Below are 26,136 nucleotides of genomic sequence, written 5' to 3'. Positions count from 1 at the left end.
TCACATAGGAAGGAGCAGCCCCCACCTCAGTGTCAAATTGATACAGCATGCTCCAAAGTCCCAGGCATGAAAAAAATGATAATTTTCCCTACATAACATTGTTAGCATAAACAACCTGGCATAACCCATAGTTCAGATATACAAAGATGCTCTTATTGGAGAGACTATTTCAAGGATATTCACAGGTCATCTCCCAGGAGCTGGTCAAGGACAGGAATATCTTTGGAATGTGCAGGCTTCGGGCAAATCACCTCTGCTGAGTTAAACCTTCCTGCACAATGGCTGTCACAGTAAATAAATAAAGGTTTGTTTCTCTCTTCAAAACCCTCCCTTCGAGGGGGACCTTCAAGATGGCAGAGGAGTAAGATGTGGAGATCACGTTCCTCCTCACAAATACATCAAAAATACATCTACATGTGGAACAACTCCTACAGAACTCCTACTGAACGCTGGCGGAAGACCTCAGACTTCCCAAAAGGCAAGAAAATCCCCATGTACCTGGGTAAGGCAAAAGAAAAAAGAAAAAAGAGAGACAAAAGAATAGGGACGGGACCTGCACCAGTGGGAGGGAGCTGTGAAGGAGGAAAAGTTTCCACACACTAGGAAGCCCCTTCACTGGCAGAGACGGGGGTGGGCCAGTGGGGGGAAGCTTCAGAGCCACGGAGGAGAGTGCAGCAACAGGGGTGCAGAGGGCAAAGCGGAGAGATTCCTGCACAAAGGATTGGTGCCAACCAGCACTCACCAGCCCGAGAGGCTTGTCTGCTCACCTGCCAGGGCAGGCGGGGGCTGGGACCTGAGGCTCGGGCTTCGGTCGCATCCCAGGGAGAGGAATGGGGCTGGCTGCATGAACACAGCCTGAAGGAGGCTAGTGCACCACAGCTAGCCAGGAGGGAGTCCGGGAATAACTCTGGACCTGCCTAAGAAGCAAGAGATCATTGTTTCAGGGTGCACGAGGAGAGGGGATTCCTTCCCTGTCTGCCCACAGAAGCACCACCTAAATGAGCTCCAGAGACAGGCGTGAGTCGCGGCTATCAGCTCAGACCCCAGAGACGGGCATGAAACGCTAATGCTGCTGCCGCTGTCACCAAGAAGCCTGTGTGCAAGCACAGGTCACTATCCACACCTCCGCTCCCGAGAGCCTGTGCAGCCCGCCATGGCCAGGGTCCCGTGATCCAGGGACAACTTCCTCAGGAGAACACATGGCGCACTGCAGGCTGTTGCAATGTCACATCAGCCTCTGCCGCTGCAGGCTCGCCCTGCATTCCATACCCCTCCCTCCCCCCGGCTTGAGCGGACCAGAGCCCCCTAATCAGCCACTCCTTTAATGCCATCCTGTCTGGGTGGGGAACAGACACCCTCAGGCAACCTACACGCAGAGGAGGGGCCAAATCCAAATCTGAACCCCAGGAGCTGTGCAAACAAAGAAGAGAAAGGGAAATCTCTCCCAGCAGCCTCAGGAGCAGCGGATTAAAGCTCCACAATCAACTTGATGTACCTGCATCTGTGGAATACTTGAAACTACAAAAATCATACCAAAACTGAGGTGGTGGACTTTGGGTGCAACTGTAAATTAGGGTTTGCTGTCTGCAACTGATTTCTTTCTGATTTTTGATGTTTATCAAAGTAGTTTTTAGTGTTTGTTACCATTGGTGGATTTGTTTATTGGTTTGGTTGCTCACTTTTTAAAAAAATTTTTTATTATCATTTTATTTTTTTATTTTAATAATTATTTCTTTAATTATTTTTATTTTTTAATTTTTTTTCTTTCTTTTCTTCTCCCTTTTCTTCTGAGCCATGTTGCTGACAGGGTCTTGGTGCTATGGCCTGGTGTCAGGCCTGAGCCTCTGAGGTGGGAGAGGTGAGTTCAGGACATTGGACCACCAGACACCTCCCGGCCCCAAGTAATATCAATTGGCAAGACGTCTCCCAGAGGTCTCCATCTCAACACTAAGATCCAGCTCCATCCAACGGCCAGCAGGCTCCAGCACTGGGTGCCACATGCCAAACAACTAGCAAGACAGGAACACAACTCCACCCATTAGCAGACAGGCTGCCTAAAATCATACTAAGTTCACAGACACCCCAAAACACATCACCAGATGTGGTCCTGCCCACAAGAAAAAAAAATCCAGCCCCACCCACCAGAACATAGGCACCAGTCCCCTGCACCAGGAAGCCTACACAAGCCACTGAACTAACCTCACCCACTGGGGGCAGACACCAAAAACAATGGGAACTATGAACCTGCAGGCTGCAAAAAGGAGAATCCAAACACAGTAAGTTAAACAAAATGAGAAGACAGAAAAATATGCAGCAGATGAAAGAGCAAGTTAAACACCCACCAGACCAAACAAATGAAGAGGAAATAGGCAGTCTACCTGAAAAAGAATTCAGAGTAATGATAGTAAACATGATCCAAAATCTTGGAAATAGAATGGAGAAAATACAAGAAACGTTTAACAAGGACCTAGAAGAGCTAAAGCGTGAACAAACAATGATGAACAACACAATAAATGAAATTAAAAATTCTCTAGAAAAATCGATAGCAGAATAACTGAGACAGAAGAACAGATAAGTGACCTGGAAGATAAAATAGTGGAAATAGCTACCACAGAGCAGAATAAAGAAAAAAGAATGAAAAGAATTGAGGACAGTCTCAGAGACTTCTGGGACAACATTAAATGCAACAACATTCAAATTACAGGGGTCCCAGAAGAAGAAGAGAAAAAGAAAGATTCTAGAAAATATTGAAAGAGATTATACTTGAAAACTTCCCTAACATGGGTAAGGAAATAGTCAATCAAGTCCAGGAAGTGCAGAGAGTCCCATACAGGATAAATCCATGGAGAAACACACCAAGACACATATTAATCAAACTATCAAAAATTAAATACAAAGAAAAATATTAAAAGCAGCAAGGGAAAAACAACAAATAACACACAAGGGAATCCCCATAAGGTTAACAGCTGATCTTTCAGCAGAAACTGTGCAAGCCAGCAGGGAGTAACAGGACATATTTAAAGTGATGAAAGGGAAAAACCTACAACCAAGATTACTCTACCCAGCAAGGATCTCATTCAGATTTGATGGAGAAATTAAAACCTTTACAGACAAGCAAAAGCTAAGAGAATTCAGCACCACAAAACCAGCTTTACAACAAATGCTAAAAGAACATCTCTAGGCAGGAAACACAAGAGAAGGAAAAGACATACTAAAACAAACCCAAAACAATTAAGAAAATGGTAATAGGAACATACATATCGATAATTACCTTAACTGTAAATGGATTAAATGCTCCAACCAAAAGACTTTAACTGGCTGAATGGATACAAAAACAAGACCTGTATATATGCTGTCTACAAGAGACTCACTTCAGACCTAGGGATACATACAGACTGAAAGTGAGGGGATGGAAAAAGATATTCCATGAAAATGGAAATCAAAAGAAAGCTGGAGTAGCAATTCTCATATCAGACAAGATAGACTTTAAAATAAAGACTACTGCAAGAGACAAAGAAGGACACTACATAATGACCAAGGGATCAATCCAAGAAGAAGATATAACAATTGTAAATATTTATGCACCCAACATAGGAGCACCTCAATACATAAGGCAAATGCTAACAGCCATAAAAGGGGAAATCAGCAGTAACACATTAATAGTAGAGGATTTTAACACCCCACTTTCACCAATGGACAGATCATCCAAAATGAAAATAAATAAGGAGACACAAGCTTTAAATGAAACATTAAAGAAGATGGACTTAATTGATATTTATAGGACATTCCAACCAAAAAAACCAGAATACACTTTCTTCTCAAGTGCTCATGGAACATTCCCCAGGATAGATCATATCTTGGGTCGCAAATCAAGGCTTGGTAAATTTAAGAAAATTGAAGTCGTATCAAGTATCTTTTCCGACCACAGTACTATGAGACTAGATATCAATTACAGGAAAAAACTCTGTAAAAAATACAAACACATGGAGACCAAACAATACACTACTAAATAACCAAGAGATCACTGAAGAAATCAAAGAGGAAATTTAAAAATACCTAGAAACAAATGACAATGAAAACACGATGACCCAAAACCTATGGGATGCAGCAAAAGCAGTTCTAAGAGGCAAGTTTATAGCAGTACAATCCTACCTCAAGAAACAAGAAACATCGCAAAGAAACAACATAACCTTACACCTAAAGCAAATAGAGAAAGAAGAACAAAAAAACCCCAAAGTTAGCAGAAGGAAAGAAATCATAAAGATCAGATCAGAAATAAATGAAAAAGAAATGAAAGAAACAATTGGAAAGATCAAGAAAACTAAAAGCTTGTTCTTTGAGAAGATAAACAAAATTGATAAACCATTAGCCAGACTCACCAAGAAAAAGAGGGAAAAGACTCAAATCAACAGAATTAGAAATGAAAAAGGAGAAGTAACAACTGACACTGAAGCAATACAAAGGATCATGAGAGACTACTACAAGCAACTCTATGCAAATAAAATGGACAACCTGGAAGAAATGGACAAATTCTTAGAAAAGCACAACCTTCCGAGACTGAACCAGGAAGAAATAGAAAATATAAACAGACCAATCACAGGCACTGAAATTGAAACCATGATTTAAAATCTTCCAACAAACAAAAGCCCAGGACCAAATGGCTTCACAGGCAAATTCTATCAAACATTTAGAGAAGAGCTAACACCTATCCTTCTCAAACTCTTCCAAAATATAGCAGAGGGAAGAACACTCCCAAACTCATTCTAAGAGGCCACCATCACCCTGATACCAAAACCAGAAAAAGATGTCCCCAAAAAATAAAACTACAGGCCAATATCACTGATGAACATAGATGCAAAATCCTCAACAAAATACTAGCAAACAGAATCCAACAGCACATTAAAAGGATCATACACCATGACCAAGTGGGGTTTATCCCAGGAATGCAAGGATTCTTCAACATACACAAATCAATCAATGTGATAAACCATAGTAACAACTTGAAGGAGAAAAACCATATGATCATCTCAATAGAGGCAGAAAAACTTTTGACAAAAATCAACACCCATTTATGATAAAAACCCTCCAGAAAGTAGGCATAGAGGGAATCTACCTCAACATAATAAAGGCCATATATGACGAACCCACAGCCAACATCGTTCTCAGTGGTGAAAAACTGAAACCATTTCCTCTAAGATCAGGAACAAGACAAGGCCGTCCACTCTCACCACTATTGTTCAACATAGTTTTGGAAGTTTTAGCCACAGCAATCAGAGAAGAAAAAGAAATAAAAGCAATCCAAATTGGAAAAGAAGAAGTTAAGCTGTCACTGTTTGCAGATGACATGACACTATACACATAGAATCCTAATGATGCTACCAGAAAACTACTAGAGCTAATCAATGAATTTAGTAAAGTAGCAGTATACAAAATTAATGCACAGAAATCTCTTGCATTCCTATACACTAAGGATGAAAAATCTGAAAGAGAAATTAAGGAAACACTCCCATTTGCCACTGCAACAAACAGAATAAAATACCTAGGAATAAACCTACCTAAGGAGACAAAAGACTTGTATGCAGAAAACTATAAGACACTGATGAAAGAAATTAAAGATGATACAAACAGATGGAGAGATATACCATGTTCTTGGATTGGAAGAATCAACATTCTGAAAATGACTCTACTACCCAAAGCAATCTACAGATTCAATGCAATCCCTATCAAACTACCACTGGCATTTTTCACAGAACTAGAACAAAATATTTCACAATTTGTATGGAAACACAAAAGATCCTGAAAACAAAAGCAATCTTGAGAAAGAAAAATGGAGCTGGAAGAATCAGGTTCCCTGACTTCAGACTATATTACAAAGCTACAGTAATCAAGACAGTATGGTACTGGCACAAAAACAGAAATATAGATCAATGGAACAGGATAGAAAGCCCAGAGATAAACCCACACACATATGGTCACCTTATCTTTGATAAAGGAGGCAAGAATATACAATGGAGAAAAGACAGCCTCTTCAACAAGTGGTGCTGGGAAAACTGGACAGCTACATGTAAAAGAATGAAATTAGAACACTCCCTGACACCATACACAAAAATAAACTCAAAATGGATTAAAGACCTAAATGTAAGGCCAGACACTATCAAACTCTTAGAGGAAAACATAGGCAGAACATTCCATGACATAAATCACAGCAAGATCCTTTTTGACCCACCTCCTAGAGAAATGGAAATGAAAACAAAAATTAACAAATGGGACCTAATGAAACTTCAAAGCTTTTGCACAGCAAAGGAAACCATAAACAAGACAAAAAGACAACCCTCAGAATGGGAGAAAATATTTGCAAATGAAGCAACTGACAAAGGATTCATCTCCAAAATATACAAGCAGCTCATGCAGCTCAATATCAAAAAAAGCAAACAACCTAATCCAAAAATGGGCAGAAGACCTAAATAGACATTTCTCCAAAGAAGATATACAGATTGCCAATAAACACATGTAAGGATGCTCAACATCATTGATCATTAGAGAAATGCAAATCAAAACTACAATGAGGTATCACCTCACACCAGTCAGAATGGCCATCATCAAAAAATCTACAAACAATAAATGCTGGAGAGGGTGTGGAGAAAAGGGAACCCTCTTGCACTGTTGGTGGGTATGTAAATTGACATAGCCACTATGGAAAACAGTGTGGAGGTTCCTTAAAAAACTAAAAATAGAACTACCATATGACCCAGCAGTCCTGCTACTGGGCACATACCCTGCGAAAATCATAATTCAAAAAGAGTCATGTACCACAATGTTCATTTTAGCACTATTTACAATACCCAGGACATGGAAGCAACCTAAGTGTCCATTGACAGATGAATGGATAAAGATGTGGCACATTTATACAACTGAATATTACTCAGCCATAAAAAGAAATGAAATAAAGTTATTTGTAGTGAGGTGGATGGACCTAGAATCTGTCATACAGAGTGAAGTAAGTCAGAAAGAGTAAAACAAATATCATATGCTAACACATATATATGGAATCTAAAAAAAAAAAAATTGTTCTGACGTACCTAAGAGCAGGACAGGAATAAAGACTCAGATGTAGAGAATGGACTTGAGGATACATGGAGGGGGAAAGGTAAGCTGGGTCTAAGTGAGAGAGTAGCATTTACATATATACACTACCAAATGTAAAATAGATAGCTAGTGGGAATCAGCTGCATCACACAAGGAAATCAGCTCGGTGCTTTGTGACCACATAGAGGGGTGAGATAGGGAGGGTGGAAGGGAGATGCAAGAGGGTGGGGATATGGGGATATATGTATACATATAGCTGATTCAATTTGTGGTATAGCAGAAACTAACACAACATTGTAAAGCACTTATACTGCAATAAAGATGTTAAAAAAAAAAACAAAAACACAAACCCTCCCTTCCTTCCAACTCAAACAAGACACCAAGCTCTGTCTTTGTGTGAAGCATTTTGTTCGGCATCATCTTACTTGAACTTCACAACGATTTTCAATGGTATCACTTGGGTTCCTAGTTTACAGAAGATGAAACCAAGCCCAGAGAGGTTGAGTAATTTATTTAACATCACACTTTCACTGTGTTCAGGGAGAGGATTCAAGTCAAGACTGTGACAACACAGCCTATATTATAATCACTTCTGCTTCACCCACATTTACTAAAATGGGGACCAAACAGAGATGACTGACTTGGTGATTTGCATGGATGCCAAGGAAATTCATGATTTTTTTTTTTTATCTTTTTCTTAAATATCACTTCCCCAAGAAAAACTTCTGTGGAGACTCAAACTTAATTCAATCTACTTGTCAGCACAGTCACAAGCAATTTGTACTAAGGACAATCAGGAAGAAATGGAGACTTAAGTCATGAGAAGAAGTGGATGAAGACATGGTATCTCATTTGCTGCCACGGGCCAGTGGACACCCTGTCCTTGACCAAGAGGATGGGCACCACTTCCTCTGCCAGCTGTCAAGGAGGCTCATCCTGGACAAACACCCGATTGCTCCCATGACAGGGGAAGTAGCAGACTACGATGTTTGTAAGAAAGGCATCTTCTGAGGGAGAAAGGGCATGACATTTGTACAGTCTTTTAAATCATTATTTTAAATGTTAAATGTTTCAATTTCTTGAACCGTGGACAAATTCCCAAATCACACTATTATTTAAAGCTTGCACAGTGGTGCATTTTATTGCTTCTTTGAAGTATACAGGAAAACCGTAATAACAATTATTTAAAATTCATAATAGCTATTTTCCTAATATGTATTATAGGTTGCTTGAAAGCAAGAATCATTTCTGACTTATTCATCATTATATTACCAATGTCCACAACAATGCCCAGCATGTAACAGACTTTCAACAAATGCTTGATGAATAAGTACATGAATAAATTAATACAGTGTAATAAGAGGTGTGTTCTCCTTAAGGATAGTTTCTTACACCCTCTGGGAGGGCTGACCACTTAGGGATAAAATATTGTTTTATCAGGATAGGCAGAAGTGTGTATGGACGGAATTGTGTATCCCCAGAATTCTTATGGTCAAGCCCTAATCCCCAGTGTGACTGTATTTAGAGATAGGATCTTCATGGAGGTAATTTAGGTTAAATGAGGTCATAAGTATAGAGTTTTGATCCCATAGAATTAATGCATTTATAAGAGGAGACCCCAGAGAGTTCTGTCTCTCTCTCTCCACCAAATGAGGACACAGTTAGAAGGTGGCCATCTCCAAGCAAGGAAGAGAGCTCTCACCAGAAACAACATTTGCCGGCACCTTGATCTTGGACTGCCCAACTTCTAGAATTTTAAGAAAATAAATTCTGTTGTCTAAGCCACTCAGTCTGTGTTATTTTGTTACAGCAGCCTGAGCAGACTAATACAAAGGCTACAGAGGTTAAGGGCACCTGCCCAGAAACAAGATTTGCCTGAGTTCATTCCCCATTTCTGCAACTTACTACCTCTGTAAGCTTCATCTTGTTAATGATCCTCTCCGTGCCTCTATTTCCCCATCCATATGATGAAGATTATAACATTAACATAACATTATTAACTATCTCACAACGTTTTGAGGATTAAAGAGCTTATTGTTACAATGGAAAGGCTTAGAACAGAGCCTTGGACGTGGTATGAGCTATATGAATGAGATGGGCTGTTTCCAAAGATGGCCAGAGCAAGGTCTCATTTCACATGCTCTTCTGCAATGAGAGGTCACCACTCCCTCATGAAGAAAGAGGTGGAGTCCATGTTCCCTTTGCTTAAATATGGGTTTTCCCCATGACCTGCTTGGACCAATACCATGGGGTAGGAGAAAGCTGTGTAACTTTAGGCTTTGAATGATCAGCTTCCATCTTCATCTCTTGGAACACAGCTTTTTGGAACTCGGTCACTATGCCGTGAGGAAGCTAAATTGTCCATGAGGAGGCACAAACGCAAGAAAACCAAGACCCCAGCTCACATCCCCAGATGAGCTCCAAATGGCATCTGACACCAATTGTCAGCCATGTGAGTGAGGTCATCTTGGGCCTCCCAGCTTTCCCAGAACATCAACTAACACCGTTTGAAGCAGGAATACCACCACCAACAAACTCACAACGTCATGAAAGTAATAAAGTGTTATTGTTTTAAGACATAAAATCTGGGGTGGATTTAACATAACAAAAGGTAACCCAAACAAAAATTAGTACCAAAAGCTGTGTCCTTTGTAACAAAAACCTAAAACATGTGGCACTAGCTTTGGGATTGGAAAACAGCATAGGCTGAAGGGCAGGGAGGAAACTGTTCATAAAGGGTGGAAAGGCAGTGAGAAAATCGTTGCTGGAGGTTTGGGTAAAAGAGACCCGTGCTAGGTAATAGCACAGCATTTGGCAACACTTTATCTATAGCAAGATGAGACATAAAAGGTATACCGAATACACTTATGAATCTGATTAAGGAGATTTTCTGAATAATACTGAAATTACCAAATGTTTTTTCTTTTCAGCTGCCTATGATAAAGTATGGGGGGAAAGATGATCTAAAGAAGGAAATGGTCAATATTCAAGCAGAAATTAGAGAAAACATTCTCAACCTAGGACTTGCATGTTTAGAAAATAAAATTGTTTCTATTTCTCAGGTTCTCTATGGAGTCAAAGAGTCTCAAAGTAAAAAAAAAAAAAAATCTTGAGGTAAAGATCAAATCTAGGATATTGCCACTAAAACAGAGCCTCAGGTCAAGATCAAGTAAAGGGTTTGGCTGTAACATTCGTTGTTAAAGCCTCAGAAAAATATAAAGAGGTATGTCCCAGACCCCACCACTAGATAAAAGGACTTCAAATAATGTTGTGCTGCAGGATCTTGACTACATCCCAAAGTAGAGAGATATCTTCCCCATAGAGATCTGTGAGGGTGTTTTTTGTCTGGTAGTGTGAACCTCAACAAGATTCATAAAAAACAACACAGTTTTAAAGAGAATTGCATTAATGGGAGTGACACCAGCTTGAACCAAAGAGACAAAGACAATTCAAAATGAAAAAAAAAAAACCTCTGGGCCCCCAAATTTCTATGAATAGGGAGCAAGTGTAGACAGAAACTCAGCTATAAAATTTTCTAATGGAAAAGAAAAAAGTTACTCAGAAGGAAAAATCCAGAGGTCAGAGACCAGAGCCAAAAGTTACTGAGAATGATTCCAGGAAGCAGAAATGGATCTTAATCAATCCACATCCTCTGCCTGCAGAGCAGGGAGAAGTGGCAACATGCACACTGGATTTCAGAAATGCTGTGGACCAGTGGCTACCATGAGCCTCCAGGTCAGGCTGCTTTTGTTGTTCTATTTGCTGAGCTTGTGGAAGCAGATAGATTGTCTCTTTGGCTCACAGGCCTCTTCATCTGAGGAACTATATCCAAGGAACTGAACCCAAGGATCGTCATTTGGATTTAGGTGACAAGATCTTGAACCTTGAAGCTGAGCCTGATGCCATAATGAGATGGGAATATTAGTGGTCTTTGGAGGAAATGAATACAGTTTACATGCCAGAGGAATACTAATTGTGGCCATAGGGCGGACTGTGCCGGATCTTGTTTCTAATAGTTCCAGCCATGCTTTCATTCCACATGCCCTTTGCAGTGTGATCTTAAGGATGTTGTGACAGTGACAAATCAGAAACAACCTAAGTGTCCAACATCAGGGGATGGGCAAATTGTGGTTACAGGGCATTAAAATAATGTAATCGTTGAATATTTAACAACATAGGGCAAATAATTCTCATGACAAAATTTTTAAATAAAAAAGACAGAGTACAAAATAAGTGTATATATATTATAATAATACAATATATATTATATATGTATATATATATGTGTGTGTGTGTGTATATATATATATATTTATATATATAAACCCCCAAATGTAAAGAATATTATCATTATCTCCTAAGTGGGATAGTGGTAATTTTTGTTTGCTTTTTTACTTATTTGCATTTTCTAAAAATGAAATTTGCAAATTTGGGGTGTATCTATTTTTACTTTTTCATAATTATATATACACATACACACAGCAACACCGTGACACTGTCATGCCTCCTGGATTCTTGGATTTCAGAGCTCATCTCCTTTCTAATGAAAGTTCTGAGGGGTCGGGTGTGTAAATTCCATCATTGAGCCTCAGTTTCCTCATCTGCAAAATGCAAGCTGACCCTGTGACCATTTATAATCAGTGGAGTGTGGTGGGAGAGGACCATGAAACTTGCAAGGCTGGACCTGAAGGGGGCTGCAGCCTCCACCCGTATCTATTGGAATACTGACCGTGGCACTAAGGCGCTATGCTGTGAGAAAGCCAAGAGGCTATGGGGAGAGGCCCCCATGGAAGAGAACAGAGACCGAAGTGCCAGCTGAACTCCCAGATGGCATCCAACACCAACTGCTCACAGTATCCATGAGGCCATTTTTGAACTTCTAGTTTTCCTGTGCTGGCCCATCGTCACCTGAAGCAGAGGAACCATCTAATCAAATCCCAGAACTGTGAGACATTATAAGTTGCTGTTTTATGTAACTAGGTTTTGGTGTGATTTATCACACAGCAACAGGTAACCAAAATAAAGAGTGCTTATTTTTACTCTGATTTTTAAAAAATATCTTTCCATGGTGTTTCATTTTCCCTTGCCTTGGCTCAGGCTCATACTGGATTCAGTGGAGAAATGGGCACTCAGTATATTCAGTTGTCACTCAATCTTTGCTTGCAGTGAAGCAACTCTGCAAATCACCTCTTACACAGCCTACTGGAACCCAAATCGAGTCACAGTTTGAGAGATGCAAGGATGACACAGATACCTGTCAGAGGATATGATAAAGTTTAACAAGGATGAATGCAAGGCCCTGAATTTGTATGAAGAAGCCAGCTGCCCAAGGACATGTGACAGCAGAAACACACATTTAAAAACTCAACTTTTTCTTTTGTTTTTTTTTTTGCATTAAGTTTATAAGTATTGCAAGAGTGATGAGGCTGCCAAAAAATCTGATGTGATTGTAGACTCTCTTAATAGAAGTAAAGCACCCAGAGTAAGGATGGCTATACACTTACCGTAATGGGGTCAGACCACATGTAAAAGATTCAGTGTTGCCCAAAGCACTGGAAAAGTGAGATAGACAAACTTGAGTAAATTCAGGGGAGAGTGGCAAGACAGTACTCAAGGAGACACATATTACTCTCAATTAAAAAAATCTTTTTTTTAACATTATTGGATTATAATTGCTTTTCAATGTTGTGTTAGTTTCTTCTGTATAACAAAGTGAATCAGTTATATGTATACATATATCCCCATATCCCCTCCTTCTTGCACCTCCCTCCCGCCCTCCCTATCCTACCCCTCTAGGTGGTCACAAAGCACCGAGCTGATCTTCCTCTGCTATGTGGCTCCTTCCCACTAGCTATCTATTTTACGTTTAGTAGTGTATATATGTCAGTGCTACTCTTTCACTTCGACCCAGTTTACCCTTCCCCCTCCCTGTGTCCTCAAGTCCATTCTCTACATCTGCGTCTTTATTCTTGTCCTGCCCCTAGATTCAAATCTAAAAAAATATCTTGAATTAATGAGTGTGTAGATGAATAGTTCAATGAATAAAGGAATAAGTGTTAAACATTTTAAGGTAGCAACACCATGTCTTGATTTCATCTATGTGTTGAACAAACACTTACTAAACAGATACTGAATTCTGAGCATTCTTCTAAGCACTAGAGAGAGAACAGTGAGCTTCCTGCCATCTTGTACCTTGTATTTCAGATAAAACCAAGTAAACGAACAAGATAATTTGGGAGTTATGTGTTATGAAGCAAATAAATAGGGTTGATTGGGTAGAAAACGTCTGTGGTATCAAAAAATTTTCATTTTTGGTTATTCAAAGAAAGCCTCTCTAAGGAAATGACATTTGAAATGAGATTTAACTAATAAGAAGAAAGTTGTGCAACAGAATTGAGAAGTATCTTTCTAGACAGCAGGAACAGAAAGCGGAAATACCCTCCATCAGGGACAAGTTGGAATGTTAAAATAAAAAGAGAGGAAAAGCCAGTGTGGTTGGAGCAGAAAGAGAAGAGGAAAGTGGTGTGAGCTAAGATTAATCAGGTGGGCACGTCCATCCTGAACTCAAATGTTGTTCCACTGTCCCCAAGGTATTGTTGACCCTGCCATATTTGGGGGCTTGAAGTCAGATTTGGGGCTTGACTAATACATAGAAGATATAAGGAAAGGGACTAGAGAAGCAGCCATAGGAATATTCTAGTTCCCATAGGAGCCATAGTCAGCTCTCTGGAAGGCTGGCATGTAGAATTTGGGTAGGAATAGTGTCAGGCTTTATTTGTCCCCAAGAGGTAACACTGTGATATCAGCTGATGGAAACTATAGGGGTTGTTCAGCTCAGCAAAGGCAACATTTTCTTTCTTTTTTTTTTTCCAACATCTTTATTGGAGTTTAATTGCTTTACAATGGTGTGTTAGTTTCTGCTGTATAACAAAGTGAATAAGCTGTACCTATACATATATCCCCATATCCCCTCCCTCTTACGTCTCCCTCCCACCCTCCCTATCTCACCCCTCTAGGTGGTCACAAAGCACCAAGCTGATTTCCCTGTGCTATGCGGCTGCTTCCCACGAGCTATCTATTTTACATATGGCAGTGTATATATGTCCATACCACTCTCTCACTTCGTCCCAGCTTACACTTCCCTCTCCCCATGTCTTCAAGTCCATTCTCTACGTCTGCATCTTTATTCCTGCCCTGCCCGTAGGTTCTTTAGAACCTTTTTTTTTTTTTTTAGATTCCATATATATGTGTTAGCATACAGTATTTGTTTTTCTCTTTCTGACTTACTTCACTCTGTATGACAGACTCTAGGTCCATCCACCTCACTACAAGTAACTCAATTTCATTTCTTTTTATGGCTGAGTAATATTCCATTTTATATAACATTTTCTAATTCATAACCATACCCAACGACAGAATCTGTCTTGGTAGGTAATGAGTTTCTCATCACAGGAAAAGTCCAAGTGAAGTCTGGATACTTACTGCCTTGAGGTTACAGTAGTCATAAATCAGCAATTGACATTAGACTGAAATTAGCATTTCCCAAAGGGCGGGGCACATGCCACAGTTGGTAATGTACATGTTACACAGACATACCATTAAATAACATAAAATCAAGCAGCAAAAGGGTTATTAATTTTCCATTTCCTTTCAATTATTCCAATTTTGTTAAGGAGAACATCTCATTTGTCTTCAATACCTAACACTTGCTCTGTGTCCCATTCTTAAAAAGTAAATAAATCCTTAGATGAAGACTCTTTTGCAAGTAATAATATCTTGCAAGACTTTTTAAAAATGATTTTGCTCTCATATTTATTTGTGTAAGAATTTATATATTTAAGGTAAGTGATGTGGGATTTATATTTATGGCAGTAGTATAAAGATTAGTTTTATAAATAACTGATTTAGTAAAGAATTATATTGATTTAAAGAAAGACATCATGCATATAGACACAGATATTTTATGTTGAAGACTGTAATAATGGGGAAAAGTCATTAAAGTGCTAAGAAAATAATTGAAATGTAGAAAACTCTGGTTAGACCTTAAAGTCTTTCCCAACCCTGAGCTCTTTAGATTCATGGTACAGAAATGGGCTTAAATTGCTTTGCTAATTTTGTTGAACACGGCAACTCTTTTCAAGAAGGCACAAAGCCAGTTTACAGTTATGCATATTCAGCTGAGGAGAAGAGTTACCCCTAAGGATTATTAGCCTCATGTCAACTATCTCAATTGCGAGAAAACCCGTGTGATGATTTATTTTATGTGTCAACTTGGCTAGATTATAGTAACTAGTTGTTTGGTCAAACACCACTCTAGATATTGCTGTCAAAGTATTTTTCAGATGTGATTAACATTTATAATCAGTTGACTTTAAGTAAAGCAGATTAGCCTCCATAATGTGGGTGGGCCTCATCCAATCAGTTGAAGGTCTTATGAGCAAAGACAGAGGTTACCCCCCCAAAAAGGAAATTCTGCCTCCAGACTACAACATAAGAAATTCTACCTGAGTTTTAACCTTCAAACTCAAGACTACAGAATCAACTTTTACCCAGATATCCAGGCTGCCAGCTGGCCCTATGGACTTCAGACTTGCCAGCCGCCATGATTGTGTGAGCCAATACCTTCAAATAAAATTCTCTAGAGAGATAGATAGATAGGAAGATAGATTGATGTTAGGTAGATATAGCTAGCTAGCTAGCCAAATAGATACAATATATATCTCTATATATAATTTTCTCTTTATGTGTATATACATATATATCTCTAGATAGATAGATATATACATACATACAAAGATAGATGTATCTTTTTATCTATCTATGTTAGATAGATATAGCTAGCTAGCTAGTGAGCTAGCCAAATAGATACAATATATCTCTCTATATATAATTGTCTCTTTATGTATATGCACATACATATCTCTAGATAGGTAGATAGAGGTAGAGATAGAGACGGAACAGTAACAAAAACATTAGGGTAATTTACTGTTTTGTGCTAATATGGGGGTGGAATCTTCAGGCACCACTTGATCCAGGGGATCAAGTGATAATGTGAAGATTTGCTTTTACCCACTTCTTGGCTCTGATTTCTGATTGTAGTTTCATCATCAGCCTCTAGGAGCCCCTGGGGCTGCTCAGTCATATTCAGGGTACATGAGGACAGATAAAGATGTCCCTGTTACCTGGATGCCTTTGTATAGAAGCCTGCATTCCTCAGCGTTTACACGATTCACCATTTGGATCAGAGAAACAGCCAGAGCTGCTGTTTGTATTCTATGAGTGAGATTCATTGGAGAAAACCAGAGGTCAAGGTAGAGTCATATAATTTCATGGTTGAAGACTTTAGCCCATACTGCATACTTCTCAGATAAGGTGTTTATTGCTGTAGGGGAAATTTGAACTTTGTTGGACAAAGGAGACCAAAGTCTTTTACTTTTTAAATACCATGTTAGTCTTTTAGCCAAAGGCTTACAGTCTGCCTTCTGTGTCTGGGTTTTAAAGAGTGTAGGATTTGGGAGGTATCTGACACGAGAGAATCATTGAGCCTTATAGAAAAGGTGTACAACTGGATCAACTGTTCCAAGTTTTATGCCAGACAATCAATAGCTGATTCAATCAGGATTTTAGCTATAACAAGGAATGGTTATATGTTTGTCATTAGGGGCATTTGATTAATCTTTTCATAGTTGATCCAATATTGGATTCAGATATTGGCCACAATGATTATCAAGCAAATAAATAAAACAAACACACACAAAAAATTTAGTATTCTTCAGGAAGTTGTGATTTTGTCACAGGATTGTGATATGACTTGTAATAGTAATTTCAGCCACATTTCACAGGGAGACAAAATATTGCTCAGCCAGGCCAAGGAAACTTGAGTTCATGGTACGGGGTAGAAGTTGAGTTTCAAGCCATATATCCCAGCTTCTCTGTATATCTGCATGGTCTGAAATCAATCTCCCTTGTTAAAATAAATTTGAAATGATGAGGATTTATTTCTAAAGTATCTTACTTCATTTCATTTAATCATTTGATTTTTAAGTTCATCCATGTGTTCCTGTATTGCTTTCCAAAATGAAACCAAATCTATAATGGAAAAAATAATCAGGAATATATGAATATTTTCCTTGATTGAATAGACTTCCCATGAGGACAGAGAAAGCAGGTCTTGTCCAACATGGATCTCTATCATCTAGCACAGTGCCTGGCACATAGGGGGCATTTGACTCTATTATTAAATGGATGATATAATAGATAACTGGATTAAAATATCTAGAAAGACAAATTTTTCCTCTCACAGAGTTGAATCTCTGGTGGGAAGATAAAATTGTATAAGGAAGTGAAAATATGTGTGCAAAGAAACAGGTATAAAATTGCCTGGTGTGTTTCAAAACAGGCAAAGATTTTGATACAAATAATGTGATGAATGACATGGTGGGGAAAGGTGAGAAGTTAAGTAGGAAAATGGGAGGAGAGCAGATTATGGTATTTATTTGCCACACCTTTTCAGCTGCAAGTGGCAAAACCCAATTAAAATTGGTTTAAGCATAAAATAAATTATATTGGCATATGTAACTGAAAAATCCAGAATATCTGGATCAGGCATAGTTAGATATAGATGTTCAAATGATGTCATTAAATATATATTTTTTAATTTTATTGAAGTATAGTTGGTTTACAATATTATGTTAGTTTCAGGTGTACTGCAAAGTGATTCCATTTGCAGCAACATGGATTGACCTAGAGATTATCATACTAAGCAAAGTAAGTCACACAGAGAAAGACAAATACCACATGATATCACTCTTATGTGGAATCTAATTTTTAAAAAATGATACAAATGAATTTATTTACAAAACAGAAACAGACCCACAAATATTGAAAACAAATTTATGGTTACCAAAGGGGAAACGTGGTAGGTAGGGATAAATCAGGATCTTGGGATTAAAATACACACACTACTGTATATAAAATAGATAACCAACAAGGACCTACTGTCTCCCTATAGATTTTGGTTTGGTTTCTTGTTCTCATTTTCACACAGGCTCTCTCTCGGGGGTAAAAGGGTGAGCAGAAGTGGCCCCAAGCTTTCATCCTCCTGGCTGAGGAATCCCACTGGAAACAGATACCCTTTTACCCATGGTTTGAACAAAATACCAAGGTCTGATGCTTGTTAGCTTTGGTCCAGGAGGTTAGGTCACGTGCCCATTCTTTAGCCAATCAGCGGAGCCCAGGGAATATGGTATTCTCATTGGTCATCCTGGATCATGTTTTATCTCTGCATCCCGGAAGTATAATCTGTCCAACCCAAATGTCATGAATTAAATTGAGGAGAAATAGGAATTCTTAAAGAAATACAAGGTCCAGTAGAAGAGCAACCAGACAAAATAAAATCATAGCATGCTGTTTAACCCCGCTTATAAAATTCTACAGAATGCAAACTAATCTAGAGTGAAAGAAAGAAGATCAGTTGCTTGCATAGAGAAGGAGGAGTAGAAAAGAGGAATTACAAAAAGGGCAAGAGAAACACTTTTGAGGTGATGGATATATTCATTATCTTGAATGTTTCTTGGGTATAACCATATGTCAAAATTTATCAAATTATATACTTCAAATGTGTAAGTTTATTGTATGTCATTTATACTTCAATAAAACTATAAAATATTGTAAAAAGAGGGGAAGGATAATGGTCAGGCAAGTACACCACAAAGCAATAAGAAATGGGCACAAGTTTTTAATCAGAAGAGCAATATAAGTAGGAGTTTTAAGATCATTATGGAAACTGATGAGAAAGTATCAGAGTGACAATGGTTAGGGTAGAAAGAAGAAGACCCATTAGGAGGTATATTGGATGTTTCTTGTGCCCCACCTTCCATCTCTCACCCCTTCTTGTACTTGAGGCTTTGGTTTGGCAGCCAACTTTGCGCAGGTGTAACCTGACAGCCCCTCACGTCAGCTCTAACACATCTCTCATGTTCTGTCCTACATCTATTATGTAGCCAAAGCTGGGAAGCCTGCAGCCTCCATCCTGGCACTCAAGTATGCCCACCCTGGAAGTATATGGGAGCTGATGCCCCATGAGGGTGAAAGTCAAAAGATAAGTGCTCCCTCTTCTATCCCCTGGATGTATAATTTCTTATCATGTTTTAATCACCTCCTCGGAAGGTTTCAGCTGAACCAAGCCCCAGTTGCCCACAGCAATAACCAGCTTAAGAGTGCCCTCTTCTATTGGTTTCCCTCGCTTCTCTTTCACTCTCCCTGAATTGCTTCCAACACTGAACTACCTGCATGAAAGTTGCAGTCTCTGCTTTCTACGGTTTTATAAAACTTGGATAGGATGATAGATGAATGTGATAATCAAAGTGAATATTGCTGAGAGCCTGAACTAAAGCAATGGTGGTTTGAATGGAGAAGCAGGGGAAGATGTATCCAAAGGAGAAATGATAGGACATGGTGATTAGACTGAAGGAGAGTGGGAGAGATCATATGCATCTAATTCATCCAGGAAATCAGTAGAATCCAGAGGAAACCCAATGAAAAGAACGATCATTTTACGAAGAAAAATACAGTGTCAAATTATCTAGGACCGATGATGATTCTGAGAAGGAGTTAGTACTTCAATTTGATGAACACTTAAATTGTGGACAAGTTAATTTAGACTATTATTTTTTGTAATGCTACAATGATTGATTACCAATGGTCCCAAGACATTAAACAAGACACCTTTTATGCACTGATATGAGAGTTAATGACATGGAGGAATTTGGATAGACATATTGGTGATGGCTTGTCTTTGTACCATGTTATCTAGGGCTGCATCTGGAAGACTTAAGGCCAAGGCCTGGGATCATCTATTGGCTCATTTACTTACATGTCTGGTGGTTGATACTGGCTATCAACTGGGGGCTTCCTAACATTATGGCTGGGTCCCACGCTCTTGGAGGGAGACAGTAAGTCATGCAGTATCATGCTGTTGTTCAAAACAGCCACAGAAATCTGCCTATGTTCAAGTCAATGGACCATAGACCCTGTATTTTGATAGAGGCTTATCAATGTCACATTGTACACCGTGCATACGGAATCACGTGTTAATTTTCTATTATTGCTGTAACAGATTACCACAAATTTCGTAGTTTAAAAGCAACACATCTTTAATCCTATATACAGTGATTTCCAGCAGAAATATAATGTAATCCACATAGGTAACTTTAATTTTTCTAATAGCCACATTTAAGAAAGTAAAAAGAAACAGGTAAAATTAATTTCAATAATATATGTGTTTAATTCAATATATCCCAAATGTGATCATTTCAACATAAAATTAATATAACAGTTATTGAGATATTTTACATCTTTGTACTAAATCTTCAAAACTCATTGTGTATTTTACACTTACAGCATATCTTAATTCGGATTGCTGGCGATCAGACTGTGTAACTACAGACACTATGCTTGAAGTTATTCTGATGGTGATCTCTAAAAATCTAAATAATAAGCTGACATCACATATGCAATCAAATGCCAAAACCTTCACCTCCCAGAGAGATTCTTCAGTTTTAGAGGTTAACACTCTAGCTTCTGTCTGGGGGGGTACATTCTTCTTATGAATCAGGAGCAGGGTTAAGGGTGCAGTACGCAGAATAGTAAGCTATTCTAGGCTGACTCAGCAAAGAGTGCTCAATCATTTGCCTTAAATTTGGCCACTCTTCTCAGTTCTGTTCTCTATACTAGCCAACTGTGCTGGGATTAGGTAATTGAGTGAAATGGTGTCAACTCAGTTTTGAAAAATAGAATTTCACTCCTTTCTTTCTCCCTCTGGTGCTGGCACAATATCAATTCCTGAAGGGTGTGTCCCCAGCAGATTGATAGATGGACACAGCTTACCTTTAGTATCCTTTGCCTCCCTATCAGCTTCCTTACTGGTCCAGGGGCCCTGAACAATGTCAACATAACTGATCCTATCCCAGGGAAAGATGAGCTCTGGATGGTCAAGACATTTTCCACACTCACAACATAGAACATACGTCCTTTCCCTGCAAGTTCTTCCTATTCTAGCTACTTGGAAAACCCTTGCTCATACCTTCTTGACCAGACACAAATGTTAATTCTCCTTGGGAAACCTTCTTCAGCACCACTAATCTCCCTCTTTTTTCATTCCAAATTCCCCTTTATATCTTCCTTCTATTAAAGCCCTTAACACTTTTTACTATGATAGCTTATTCCTTTCTCTGCCACCCCAAGGTATTATTACATTTTCCAAGGAAAAGACTGCCATTCATTTCTTCATTCTCTGTGATTATCACAAAGTATTTCCCATAGTAGATACTCAGTCACAAGGGCTTCTTTGGTGCACTGAATAGAGGAAACCTAATTGGCCCATATGGGGGAATAAATGTGTGACATTGGCTTTATCTCCATGAGCTTGGAGACAAGATTTGCATGCTTTTGTTGTCCTGGGTCAAGGGAACCACATGCACTTCAAAGTACTGGGGGTTGAATACAGGGATATTTGACAATACACCTCTTTAGTTAGATAAAGGGGACCTATTCATATACTGTGGGAAGGGAATCGTTGAAGTTCCTGGTCCCTTTGTCTTTGACAATGGTCTCTCTGAGCAGCAGAAAAAGAGAACCTCTAAGAAGGTGATTCATGTGAGCGCCTGCTGGGGACTTCAAATTGATCTTGGCAAAGAAAATGTCATTTCTCTGCCTGACCCTTGGTTTCAGAGAGAAATATTGAAAGCAGAGTTTCAAACAGACTGAAGAGGATACATGAGATTATTTTCAAGGAAGACAGTAAGACCATCTGAGGGTTAAAACAAATGCATTCATCAACTCAGTAATTAAAGTTCATTTCCATACTACATTGCCTCCACATTGAGTTGCCTTGTTGACTGTTATCATCTTCAACAATGACACACATGACCCTCTATGTGACTTTTATTCGTTGTTTCATGTATTAATAGCATACATACTATTTGCCTGACACTGTCCTCGCTCTTGAGGAAGTAGAAATAAATCAGACAGGGTCCCACCCCTGAAGAAGCTTGTATTCTAATGGAGAAACATATATAAAAACATGAAATTATCATCTACTGTCAGAAATGTTCTAATAGAGATAACAATGAAACATACTGGTGATACAGAAAAAAGTATTCACTTTTTTTGTCACTTTGTTCATTCAAGACATGTATATTAGCAATGAACATGTGGTGTACCAGGCTCTGGGGTTACAGCAGTGAAAAGAACTAGTTGGTATTTTGAAAGGTCCCTGAGCTGATAAACACTTGAATTGTTCAGAGATCTGAAGAGATAACAGTGTGGCTAGAACTTAGTGGTCAAAGGCAGAGTGACATAAAATGAAGTTGCAGAGCTGGGTCACAATCATGAAGGGCTTTATAGGAAATGCTAAGAAGTTAGTTTTTCATGTTTTTTTTTTCTAGATGAAGGTAAACAGGGAGTAACAAAATATGATTTGTACTTTCCCAAGATCATTCTGGCTGCCAAGTGAAGAATGGATTTGGGGTGGTTGAGGGTAAAAGAAAAGTTGAGATTTGAAGCAGAGAGATCAGTTGGGAAGTTGTTGTAGTCATTTAGGTGAGAAATTATGGCACATTAGACTTGGATATGACAGTAAAGATGGAGAGAAGATGGGTGGGAAGGCATTCTTCAGACATACAATAAGGCAGGGATGAGCAAGAAGAATCCAGGAAAAGGGGGAAATGTGTAAAAAATATGGAGGCAAGAAACAGTTCAGGGAACTTTATCTTTTCCAGAGTCACCAATAAGGGTATAATCACACCAGAAACGTCACAGCCACCATCACCATAATCATCATCACCAGCTACCCTCACTACCCACCATCATCATCACTACCAACCACAATCATCACCATTATCACCATCATCTTCACAACCATAATCATCATTATCACTACCATTATCATCACCTTCATGTCTTCAATCTGAGTAACCATCATCGTGAACAGTAATTTGTAATGTACAATAGTTTTAGTTTAAAAATGAATTTTCATCAGCATGAATTCATTTGAATTTCTCAAGTTGGCTCATCAATTTTGAGTTCCCAATCTCTAACTGCAACTTCCCTATATGAAACCTCTTTTCCCACCACTCCATTCCTTGTCACTGGATGTTCAGTTCCTACACACCTCTCCATTGTCCTAAAGTCTTTTACCTCTATCTTCTTGTGCCTTCCTTCCTGGTTTTATCACTTGCTCTGACATTCCAAAGTTGTCCTTTACAGCCCTGTAGGTTTAATCATTTGTTTGATATCGCATACATACTAACAAGTTCTTAAACTTGGATTACGCGAGTATTCAATTTTTCTGATTATGAACATCACAAAATCTTGAAGAAGGAATCATAATTCAAGTTTGCTTATTTAATCCCCTTAGGAAATAACTTTCACTTTTCAAATCATCCCCACACCATCCAAGCCCCAATATCATCTTGATCCCTCTCTATTCAGCAGTCAGCTCCATGGAGAAAATGGGAAGAAAGGTTCTAAAGAATGTTAAGCACATAATATGCACCAAATACCTTTCTTATCCATTACAAACAGAAGTTCTGGGGCAGGACGGTATGGGTTTGAACTTTAGTTTAGCCACTTCCTAACTTTGTGAGTTTGGAGAAGTTAATTTGACTCTTTTATACTTTAACAACATCATTTCTGGAATGGGAACAGTAACAGTAACCCTGCCTCATTGGGTTTACATAGAGGTAAAAATGTACATAAAGGTTTAAAAGGTACATAAATGTACAGTGCAACAGTACCTTGCAGATACTCAGCATGTAATAAGGTTCTGTTGCTAGAATATTGGGATACAATTTTTAATTCCTTTTCACAAGTGAGTAACTGAGTTCCCAAAAGTTGACACCATTTGTTCCATGTTCCCCACAGCCTGTGATGTTGTCATTATGCATGCATGTGTGGTGCACACACACGTAAACCCTCATTCCTTACGGATGCCGTTAATCCTTTGCTTGAACACCAGTGATATCACTGTCTCTAGGTCAACTACGTCCTTACCATACAAAACTCTGAATACTAGAATGTACTCTTTATACCTGAAGGACTTTCATTAACATGGTGAATATGTCTTTCTTTGACCCCCAAAGACCAACAGGTGGAAGTTACTAGAAACTAACTTCAGAAGAACAGGAGCTGGGGGAGTAGTATTTCTAAGACTAGTTCTTCCCAGTTGCTGTCTGTCGTTTCCAGCGCTTAAATATGAAATCATCTAAAAGAAGTGAGAGAAAGGATAGGAAGTACAGAGCCAAAAATGTGCCATAAAAGCCAGGTAGACCTAAGCGAATTATTGGAAGATGAAGTACATAGCTGAACAGGTGCCAGAGAACCTACAGAGTTAAGGGTAAAGAGCAGAGGACTATATGACTTCGCAAAAGTCATTTGACCTCTCTTAGACCCAGTAAAATGCAAATAAACAAAATAAAATCACATGTAATTAGATAGAATATATCCAACCTATGCATTTAAAAACTGTTCACATTTTACTTATTTTTATTTTTACATCTTTGCCATAGTGTACATGAACAGCCCCTTGCCTACTTCTTTTTTTTAACAACTTTATTGAGGTGTGATTGACATTTGAAAAGCAGTATGTATTTAATGTATACAAATCAATGAGTTTAGGGATAAGTATACACCCATGAAACCATCACCACCATCAAAGCCATAAACATATCCATCTCCTCCTAAAGGTTCCTCCTGCCTGCTTAATCATTATGATTATGATTATCGTTATTGTTACTATTTTTTTAGTGGTAAGAGTGCTTAGCATAAGATCTACTCTCTTAGAAATTTTTAAGTATATAATACAGTATGGTTAGCTATCGACACTGTACTGTATGTTAGCTCTCCAGTATTTATCTTACACAACGGAAACCTTGTACCCTTTGACCATTCACCTCGATATTTCCCCATTTCCCCAGCCCGTGACAATCACCATGCTACTCTCTGCTATTTTAGATTCCACATATAAGTGAGATGATGCCGTATTAGTCTTTCCATGTCCAGCTTATTTCATTTAGCATCATGTCCTCCAGATACATCCATGTTGTCACAAATATCTCTGCCTACATCTTGGCACCCCTATTATTCTGCTCGTTTCTCACTAAACCCCATTCATATGGTTTTCATTTTTTCTTTGAAAATGTCTAGCTTCTCCATGCTTCAGAGCCTTTGCACTTGTTCTTCTCTCTATCTTGAACCCTTTTTCTCCACCTCTCCTGGCGGGCTCCTTCTCATCACTCAGGTCTCAGACGAAGACTGTCCCAATCATCTGCCCTCCAATTTCCCCATTCCTTTCCTTCACTGCACTCCTAGAAACCTGTAAGTTCTTTATTCCCTTATTTGCTTAGCCACTAAACACTCTTTTCCTTTGGAGCAGCGGTCCCCAGCGTTTTTGGCACCAGGGACTGGTTTCGTCGAAGACAATTTTTCCATGGGGGGGTGGGGGATGGTTCAGGCGGTAATGCGAGTGATGGGGAGCGATGGGGAGAGGCAGATGAAGCTTCACTTGCTTCGGTCGCTTCGGACCGCTACCGGTCCACGTCCCGGGTGTTGGGGACCCCTGATAAAGAATGTGAACTTTATGAGGACAAGGTCATTTTATATTTACTTTCTCACAGCCTGCCCACCTCCTATTATGGAATCTTGCACACAGTGAAATCTTAATATATACTAAAAATAAGAATAATACACATTAATGGAGTCCTTACACCTCCATGATTCTAAGTGGTTTTCACATATTAAAACATTTACCCTCACCATAATCCAAGGAGTTTGTTGTTGTTGTTATCATTATTATTCCTATTTTATAGATGAGATAGTAAGCTCAGCGAAGTCAAATATCTTGCCCAAAGTCACACTGCTACAGAGTGCCAGAGCTGGAATTCTGCCTCAAGAAGTTTAGTTCTAGAGACCAAGCTCTTAGCTACAATCCACATTCTTACCCACAATTGTCTTGATATTAGGAATGAATGAATGAATGAATGATTATCCTCA

The sequence above is a fragment of the Balaenoptera borealis genome (assembly GCF_965194805.1).
Source record: "Balaenoptera borealis genome assembly, chromosome: 16".
NCBI classification, from domain to species: domain Eukaryota; kingdom Metazoa; phylum Chordata; class Mammalia; order Artiodactyla; family Balaenopteridae; genus Balaenoptera; species Balaenoptera borealis.
Note: the sequence above shows the minus strand (reverse complement) of the source record.